General features: G+C 46.4%; 1 long non-coding RNA gene across 2 annotated transcripts; it reads right to left on the reverse strand.

Moving 5' to 3' along the window:
- Window positions 1-276: 276 nt before the first annotated feature.
- LOC119095965 (uncharacterized) lies at window positions 277-7,821 on the reverse strand. Of its 2 annotated transcripts, XR_005093960.1 has the most exons (5): window positions 7,727-7,821; window positions 4,098-4,168; window positions 3,290-3,357; window positions 1,288-1,319; window positions 277-959 (listed from the first exon to the last, which is right to left on the reverse strand). It is a non-coding gene; the product is annotated as an uncharacterized LOC119095965 (long non-coding RNA). The 2 variants fall into 2 exon arrangements; XR_005093959.1 differs by lacking the exon at window positions 277-959 and having other exon boundaries at window positions 981-1,319.
- Window positions 7,822-8,867: the final 1,046 nt, after the last annotated feature.

Genomic DNA, 8,867 nt, shown 5'->3' on the forward strand with positions numbered 1-8,867 from the left:
GTCACTGAAGCCAAACGAGCTGTCTCATAAACATGTCGGCTGGTTGGCTGATGCGAGATTTCGTGCTCGACGCCCACGCGCCCATTCCAGGCTTCAAAAACTAGTCAAATGCCCCTGTGGCCCACCACTTGCCAATGCAACAAGTGTGCTTTGGTTAAGTGTAGTGGTGTCAGATTTGCCAACGGATTTCAAAAATGACGTGGAGAGAGAAGCATTTGCATTGAATCCTGTATTGGAAAGATGCAACAGGAGAATGACACACCTAGTTTGCTTCCAAATTGACATTCAGGTATAACGCATTTTTACCAATGGGGTGGGTCTATTTCCGTGCTTAGGTGTCACCTTCCGCCCAGAATTGCAAATCTCGCCACACTGCCCTTGGTGAGCACTGCTTTTTCACCGTTCATCAGCTCCACCTACACAGATTGCTACTATAAACGGGAGCAACAACAAGGAGATCGTTTTTGTCGTTGCAAAATTTACGGGCGAGCATCATCCAAACGTGAACGAAGTCGACATCTAATGTGTAAGTCACTGAGACTCACTTCGCCTTACGACGTGCTCTAACGATCACGTTATGGACATGGATTTAACATCTCTCCATGAGCGCTAGGACAGATCATTTTCTGCTGACAGGGCACGTAAACATGCAGCTTGGTCAGAAACCTCCATGCGGCTAACAAACAGGCCAAGCTGCCTCATCACAGCTGCCTTTTCCGCATTGCACCAGACAATACGTCTTTCTTTGCCAGTGGTGTTTTTTTTCCTGAGCGTCATCGTTAGTCTCTCGATGTGAAGATTTGTCCTCCGGAAACAAGTCTCCCTTCCCCTCTTGGCTTTTTGTCCAGGTAGGACATTTGCGACTTCCACCGCACAATCGTCTTCACCCATGCGCTCCGGACCGTCCTCTTCTGCCATTGGTGCGGTGTTGAGGTGGTCGGCTTCGTCCAGATTTTTCCCTTTGCAGACAGAGATGCCATTTTTGGTTTATTGGTTTTATACAACACGCATCACATCGCAGCCTACTATTGTACATTTTGCTTCGATCCTGAGCATAAAGCACAGCGACTTTAAAACATGGAAAAAGGAAAACATAACTGACCCAAAACGGAACGCCAACTGCATTCTCGCTCCGTTGTTTCGCAATCCACGAACTACACACTATGCACAACTACATCTTCAGAATACCGCTCCGTATTTAAGATCATCTAGAAAATGCATACAATTTGGCTGCAATGGTAATTTGCAGGCCGTCCAATGCTTGAAAGCGGAACTTCAAATACTCACATCCTTAACGAGTGTCGCTCTCGGGAAGCAATCTGGAAAGCCGAAAACGGGTGAGATATGAGACATTTCAGCTCAGAACAGGATTGTGACCCCCACGTGAAAGAAAGCTGTGCTTGTGTTTTGGTGCGTGGGCATGCACCACGCTGATGGCTCACGGGTGGTGGAATTAACATAGCTGTGCAGTAGTCGCGTCCCGAAAGATAGCTTTCCAGTTCACAGCAAATCTGTGAATGAATATCGGAGGCCACAGGCCTCCCGTCCGCGTACATATTACCCATCTTGTTAGAGCACATACACTGCCATCAAGAAAAAGGAAGTGATGGGGCGGCGATGGGGGCGGAGAGAGGGGAACAACAACAAATCGTACTAAGCTCTAGCCACGCAGCCGAACTTAACCTGAAATTAGGCCAACGACAGCACAGTCGCCAACATTCATCGTCAACACGATCAGCAGCTACCGTTATTCGGACGGCCCTCATGCATGGTACGCGCGCCCGTTGGCAAACTATGGCGTCCCTGTCTTCACTCCTGCAGCCACGCACGCACAGCTGCGATGGGAATCGATTTAGAGAAGAGCAACAGTTCCAGTATCATCGCTGGCCGCATGCGGCAAATGCAAATCCATGCCCTGATGCCCTAGGCTAACTACGCCCTGCTCATGCCATGCTGTTCATGCATGCCATACGGTTAACAGTCGTAAGACAGCGAGGCATAACCGAAACGAGTTGTGGTAAAAAGCTTATTGCCTCTAAGCTCAAACAATACATCAATAGGCAATGACGAAACTACGACAGACAGGCCGCGGTGGCCCACAGACCGTCATCCCAGCCTCCGGACGAGTACGCCGCCATAGCCCAAGTGTATGTCTACTGGCTGGTTGGTAAGAGTGGACAGTATTCTGATGGCTGCCATATCGCGGGTAGTGCAGGATGAAGGTAGTGTGCGCCATGATGCAAACAATATGATGTATTTGATTTATGATTTTGTATGGAGTGTGCATTGTGAGTGTGACTGCACGCTACATGTGAATGCATCTACAAAAAATTACAAAAAAGACCAGACAACCAACCCGCTGACCTGACCATCGCATTTGAAATTATCCGACGTCACACCGTAATGCTGACCGCCAAATAGATGGGAGGCAGCCCCAATGCACACCACCGCCGTAATTGTTTTTGACAACGTGACACGCTGCAAGACCGACACCCCTCCTTGCTGCGGATGGGCTTCTCCACGCCATTGCGAGACACTCGTCTGTTTAGGCCCCGCAGACGAGGTCTCTTCGCAGGCATTTTGGTCTGCCCGGAGTGCGCGGACCAAAACCATGCTTAGTGTCCCCTCGACGGATTTTTGCCAACACCGTTGTGGCCCGGAGCCGGATGTGGCAGCCAAACCCGCTACCACAAGCTGTGTTCAGTGAGCGGCCGGACCCCACGCTCATGAAAGCGTTGGTGATTCCCGCGCAAACAAACCGGCGTTGGTGATATGTACTATATATATATATATATATATATATATATATATATATATATATATATATATATATATATATATATATTTATGTCATTGATCCCGCCGTAAAATGCGTAAAACAACATATAGTAGTGAACCAAGGCTTGGTTCAATCGTCCCATTCATGGGAAATAATTAAAGAAACGATGTTGCAGCCAACATCCTAAGCCATACATATTTCACATACAATGAAAAAACCGAGACTGCCAGTGACTAAAAACTTTTTAAAGAAGCATCTGCACCCCACCTGTTCGAATCTGGCAGGGAAATTGCTTACGAGGCCTATTTCCACCATCGCCAATGCTTCTCATTGTTCTTCGGGTAGCCGTGCCCGCGGCAAATAATCTCGAGGACCCATGAGCTCGAACTCTTGACCCGAACACCCCAAAATCCGTCCTTCCCGAAGAATATTATGCTCCATATTGCAAATAGCATATGAAAATGCTGTTACGCGGAAGTCCTGAAACACCCCAGATATAGCGTGAGTTACCTTTGTTGCAGTAAACTTTCCGGAGGAGGTTCTTCATTAACTCTTCCAATGGTATACATATAGGCCATCTGAAAAAAATTGTTTTTGCATGTTTTCATCAAAGAATGACGCCATGCACCGGTGGTGCCACAGAGAAGGAGCACTAAATGTTGACAAGACCATTCAATGACACGGATGCGGGTGTACCTACATAATTACAGGCCGCGATATGTTAGTGGTGTTGGTGGTAGCTGTGGTGGCGTTGGTTGCAGAATAAAGTGGGGCTGGTATAGTCGACACATGCTTGCGTGGAGCTGGCGGAATGAGATACTAAAATGACGTTACACTGAGGTCACGCACCATGCAGGAGCTGTTATGGTCACACACTGGTAGGGGGGGGGGGGGGGGAGGCGGACATTGGTGGTGTTGGCAGGATCAGACACTGGTGAAACTGGCAGGGCAATGGGGTCAGCTGCATGGAGCCGACACTCGCATGGAGCTGGAGGCGTCAGACACCATGGTGGGATGGGTAGACCCAGACATTGTGGTGGGGTGCATGGTGTCATGCACTGTAATGACATCCTAGTGGTTAAGGCACTGATAGGGATGGTGGAGCCAGGCAGTGTAGTGGCATATTTGTGGGGATCAGACGATGCAGTGGTGTTGGCAGTGTTGGACAATGTGATGGGGTAGATGGAAAAAGAAAAGCATACATGAGATGCTAGGTCAGAAGGTGATGACAACAAATGCTACATGTCATAAATGCTTCACACCTTCTTCAGAGTAGTCATTTCCTAAATAATTTAAGACTTTCCTGACATCAACTGACCTGAATCCAGCCGATCGCACTAAGGCTTTCTGGTCTTCAATTGCTTCAAGGTTCAGTGGCTATCACATCACCTGAAACAGCAACAATGCTAAAGAAATATTAAGTGGGTGGAGATTAACTAAGGACTAAGTAAGTAATTTTTGTTTTTACCGGCCCAGAGGTGTTCATTGTATCTTAAACGAGAAGGACGTATGGACTTCCCGACATAGACTCAAACAAAACAGGGAATGCCCCTTTCGGTGATCATTTTTTTGGCAAAACATGCTAAGGCTGAAATCGAGGGAGATATGGACCCTATGCCCCTTTTAGAGCCCAAAGTCGTCTACTGGGCAGAGGACCACCCAAGCAGGGAAAAATTTAATCCATTCTTTCAAAAAATCAGCGACCAAATTTTGACATACAAAGCTCATCCTGGCCGATGATGCGAACGTGATATGTGCCTTTATGTGCGATGTGTGCTAGCTTAAAGTAGTTAACATGTGAAGTGACGCCTGACGCGTGCTGTGCGATATCTGTTCAATTGAAATGGCTTGCATGTATAACTGATGCGCGACTGTGACACCTGTTTACCTCAACCCGCCTGTATGTTTGAATGAAGCGTGGTGCATGATGCATACTTGTTTGAATTAGTTTGCATGTACACGTATTGTCGCCTATTCTAATTCTTAGATACGCACTGTATCGTGGTAACGGCTAGCAATAACTTTTTGTTTAATCCTCTAAGAGTTGGTGTCCTGTAAAAACTGGCTTTCTATTTCCAAAAAAGCTGAAAAATTGAGTAGGGTCACCAGCAGGCAATTTTGAATTTATCTGCTACTCTTTTATATAGGCATGTTGCCGAAATATCAAATCAACTATATCTTCATTCTCCCGGTTTTTCTTCGACGAATAAGGCTATTAATATTGTCTTAGCTATGTGAAAAATGCTCCTCTGCTAATGCTAATGCACTGAACAACTTACGTAATCTTGCACAACACTGATTTGAGCCAAATGACGGCGGTTACGTCTGAAAATTTTTTCAAAAAGCCGAATATGAACGACTCAACAGTCATATGATGGCTTGCCTTAATCACCCCATGGCCAATTAAATGGCAGGATTTGAAGACGTTACGTTTTGTGGGTGCCTGGGCGACCTTGAAATAGTCACCACGAAATAATATACCCACCTTTGCAGGTATGTAGCCCAGAAACTAGAAAGGTTTAGAAAATAAGAAGGGTGCTTAAGAATGGCAGGACTGGGTAACATACTAAATGATCTTCAAGATGTCTAATTTCAGTAGAAACCCATACAAATGTGGCACACTCCCTTCTATGCTCTGGTGTCTACCACACACTAAGGTTCCGATGTATGGAAAACCTTATGTTTGTAATGATTTCCCCTTCAAGGCGGTGTAGGTGTACTTTCCTACCTAACGTTAGAAAAAATCATTGCACAACCTTCGTCGTGCTTAAGGCGGCACAAATCGTAAATAATCTCAAAACAGGTAGAATCATGCTCCCACCTTCGAATTTCAATAACTTCGATGGCGGGCTCCCGAGCGCCGCGCGCACCGCACCGCCTGGACTCCCCAGCGCCGTTTATGCGTCGCCGTTGCGTAAATACAATATTTCTGCTTACCAAGACCTGTACAAAATGTACGGGACCAAGGTAAACCATTCGTCGTGTTTAAGGCGGAACATATCGTAAATAATTGCAAAACAGATAGAATCATGCTCCTACCCTCGAATTTTAATAAATACGATAGCGAGTTCCCGAGCGCCGCACGCACTGCACCGCACCGCCTCGACTCCCAAGCGCCGTTCCTGCGTTGTTGCGAAAGCACAATATTTCTGCTTATCAAGAACCATAAAATATGTACGGGACCAAGGTAACAATAATAAAGCAACCAAAATCGTTTCTTATCGAGTTTAGGTACATTTATGAAACACACAGGTCAGAATAGTCCAGAACATATCCTAAACTAGCCTAACCTAACCAAACTTAGCCAAACCTAACCTAACCTAACCTAACCTAACCTAACCTAACCTAACCTAACCTAACCTAACCTAACCTAACCTAACCTAACCTAACCTAACCTAACCTAACCTAACCTAACCTAACCTAACCTAACCTAGCCTAGCCTAGCCTAACCTAAACTAAACTAACCTAACCTAACCTAACCTAGCCTAACCTAACCTAACCTCCCCACCCTATATCCCCTTCAACCCAGCATCCCATGGCTAAGCTAAGCTAAGCTAGCCTGACCTGACCTGACCTGACCTGACCTGAACCTAACCTAACCTAACCTAACCTAACCTAACCTAACCTAACCTAACCTAACCTAACCTAACCTAACCTAACCTAACCTAACCTAACCTGAGCTTAGATATAAGCTCATAACCTTATGAGCTTAGATATAAGCTAATAGACCAGAACCTAAGCTTAGCTAAGCTAACCTACCCTAACCTAACTAACCTATCCTAACCTAACCTAACCTAACCTAACCTAACCTAACCTAACCTAACCTAACCTAACCTAACCTAACCTAACCTAACCTAACCTAACCTAACCTAACCTAACCTAACCTAACCTAACCTAACCTCCCCACCCTACATCCCCTTCAACTCAGCATCCCATTGGCGTCCATGTTCCATGCCATATATAGGTGCCATATAGTGAGCTTTTATTTAGTTGTCATGTTCTCATTTTGCTTTACATTCCCCACCCAATCCCCCTGCAACCCATGGTCCCGTTGGCGTCGAGGATCAAATTTCATGGATTCTTGTTACCTTGGCCCGGTACATTTTTATGGTTCTTGATGCTGCTTGATGCACAGTAATGTTGTGACGCGCGCAGTAATGGCGCCGGTGTCGCGGGTGTCGCGGCTACTGTGTGAGTGTGCGACGCTCGGGAGTTCGCCATCGTAATTATAAAAAAATTGAAGGTAAGATTATGAATCTACCTGTTTTGTGATCATTTACGATATGTCCTGCCTTAAACACGACGAATGGTTTACTTTGGTCCCGTACATTTTGTAGAGTTCTTGGTAAGCAGGAATATTGTATTTACGCAACGGCAACGCAGAAACGGCGCTAGGGAGTCCAGGCGGTGCGGTGCGCGCGGCGCTCGGGGGCCCGCCATCGAAGTTATTGAAATTCGAAGGTAGGAGCATGATTCTACCCGTTTTGAGATTATTTACGATATGTCCTGCCTTAAACACGACGAATGGTGTACAATGATTTTTTCTAACGCTAGGTAGGAAAGTACACCCTGACCTTCAAGGCTAAATTGGTGCCCAAAGCCTCTAAAAACGTGTTGTTCTAGGGGGTTGGGGAACATGTCCGTAAGTGCCTAACGGCAACATTTCTGAAATGTAAGACGACACCCACTGCAAATGCATGAGAAAAACTGCAAGCATCCCCCTTACAAACGTCTGGTCTAGCGTGATCAACCTACCCAGACAATTGCATAATATTGCTGAAGTCAATCTCTTCAACCACCTTCAGAAGCTAACACAATGTTCGCCACTTCAGAAACTATCCTTATCGGCACACCATTCTCTAATCAATCAAGGCGGATCAGTCCTCCATTGGCTACAGTTGTCGGTAAAGGGGGTTCACCAATCCCTTTCGAATATTCACTACTCACTTTTCAAAATCTTGCCGGACGACAATAACTTACATCCAACGTAAGCCCAGTCTTCTTGTCCTAGAGGCCACACACCGCAATGTCACCGTCGCGCTCGTTCCAAGAACGCGCAATGGCGGCGATAGAGCTACGCATCCCATGCGACTTAATACAATTTACGTTAATATCTTTCATCACCAGTTTCAACGTGATTCAATGTGATTTAAATGCTTACGCCAGACGCAAACAACTTACAAGTGATGAGACCATATCATGGAGCAGCGTGATTTCGCATTTCCTTATTCATCTCTATTCTCTTCCACGTGACCTTGCCACCTGAAAAACTTACACGCGCGCAGTTCGTCCAAGGATAACACACTTCACACAACCGGAAGTAAAAATGCGCACGATCACGTCTTTCGAGGACCAGCTGAAAACCGGATGAACATGTTCAAACAAGGCTAAATATCCCATTTAAGGCCTCTGAAAACAGAGGTCCGACATTTGGACCTCGGTAATGACTACCGGACCTCGGCAGTGACGGGTTGTTGGGTGTGTAAGCGGATTTGGCCCTCTGTTTTCACGGCACACACACACACACACACACACACACACACACACACACACACACACACACACACACACACACACACACACACACACACACACACACACACACACACACACACACACACACACACACACACACACACACGCACACACACACACACACACATTCATTGCATTCAACAATCACAGACGTTTGGATGACGGACGACCACCTCATCGCAGCAAAGGTTTCCCAGCACGGCAAACGGCGGGCCCCAGCTCGGCGGTCAAGTCCGTAAGCGACCTGAGCTGGGTCGCTCCCCCGCACTGAATGTGGGGAGCAGCCCGGTGCTACCTTGTCGTGCTGTGCAGTGTAATTCGGGAAAGGTCCTAGCTACAAAAAACGGATTCCTAAACCTATGGGGAAAAACCAGCACGTTTATGCCGAACTGTGCTTGAAAAAAACCTTGCAAATGAGGAAAACCAGCACGTTTTGGCCGAATTGCGCGTGGAACAAAACCTCACGGCAATGAGAAAAAACCTGCTCGCTGGCAATTGAGCAGGTGAAAACCTCGCAACATTTACGTTGTTATATGTAATTATCTAAGTTGGT

The sequence above is a fragment of the Pollicipes pollicipes genome, unplaced genomic scaffold, assembly GCF_011947565.3.
Source record: "Pollicipes pollicipes isolate AB1234 unplaced genomic scaffold, Ppol_2.1 Scaffold_4219;HRSCAF=4965_pilon_pilon_pilon, whole genome shotgun sequence".
Taxonomy (NCBI): Eukaryota; Metazoa; Arthropoda; class Thecostraca; order Pollicipedomorpha; family Pollicipedidae; genus Pollicipes; species Pollicipes pollicipes.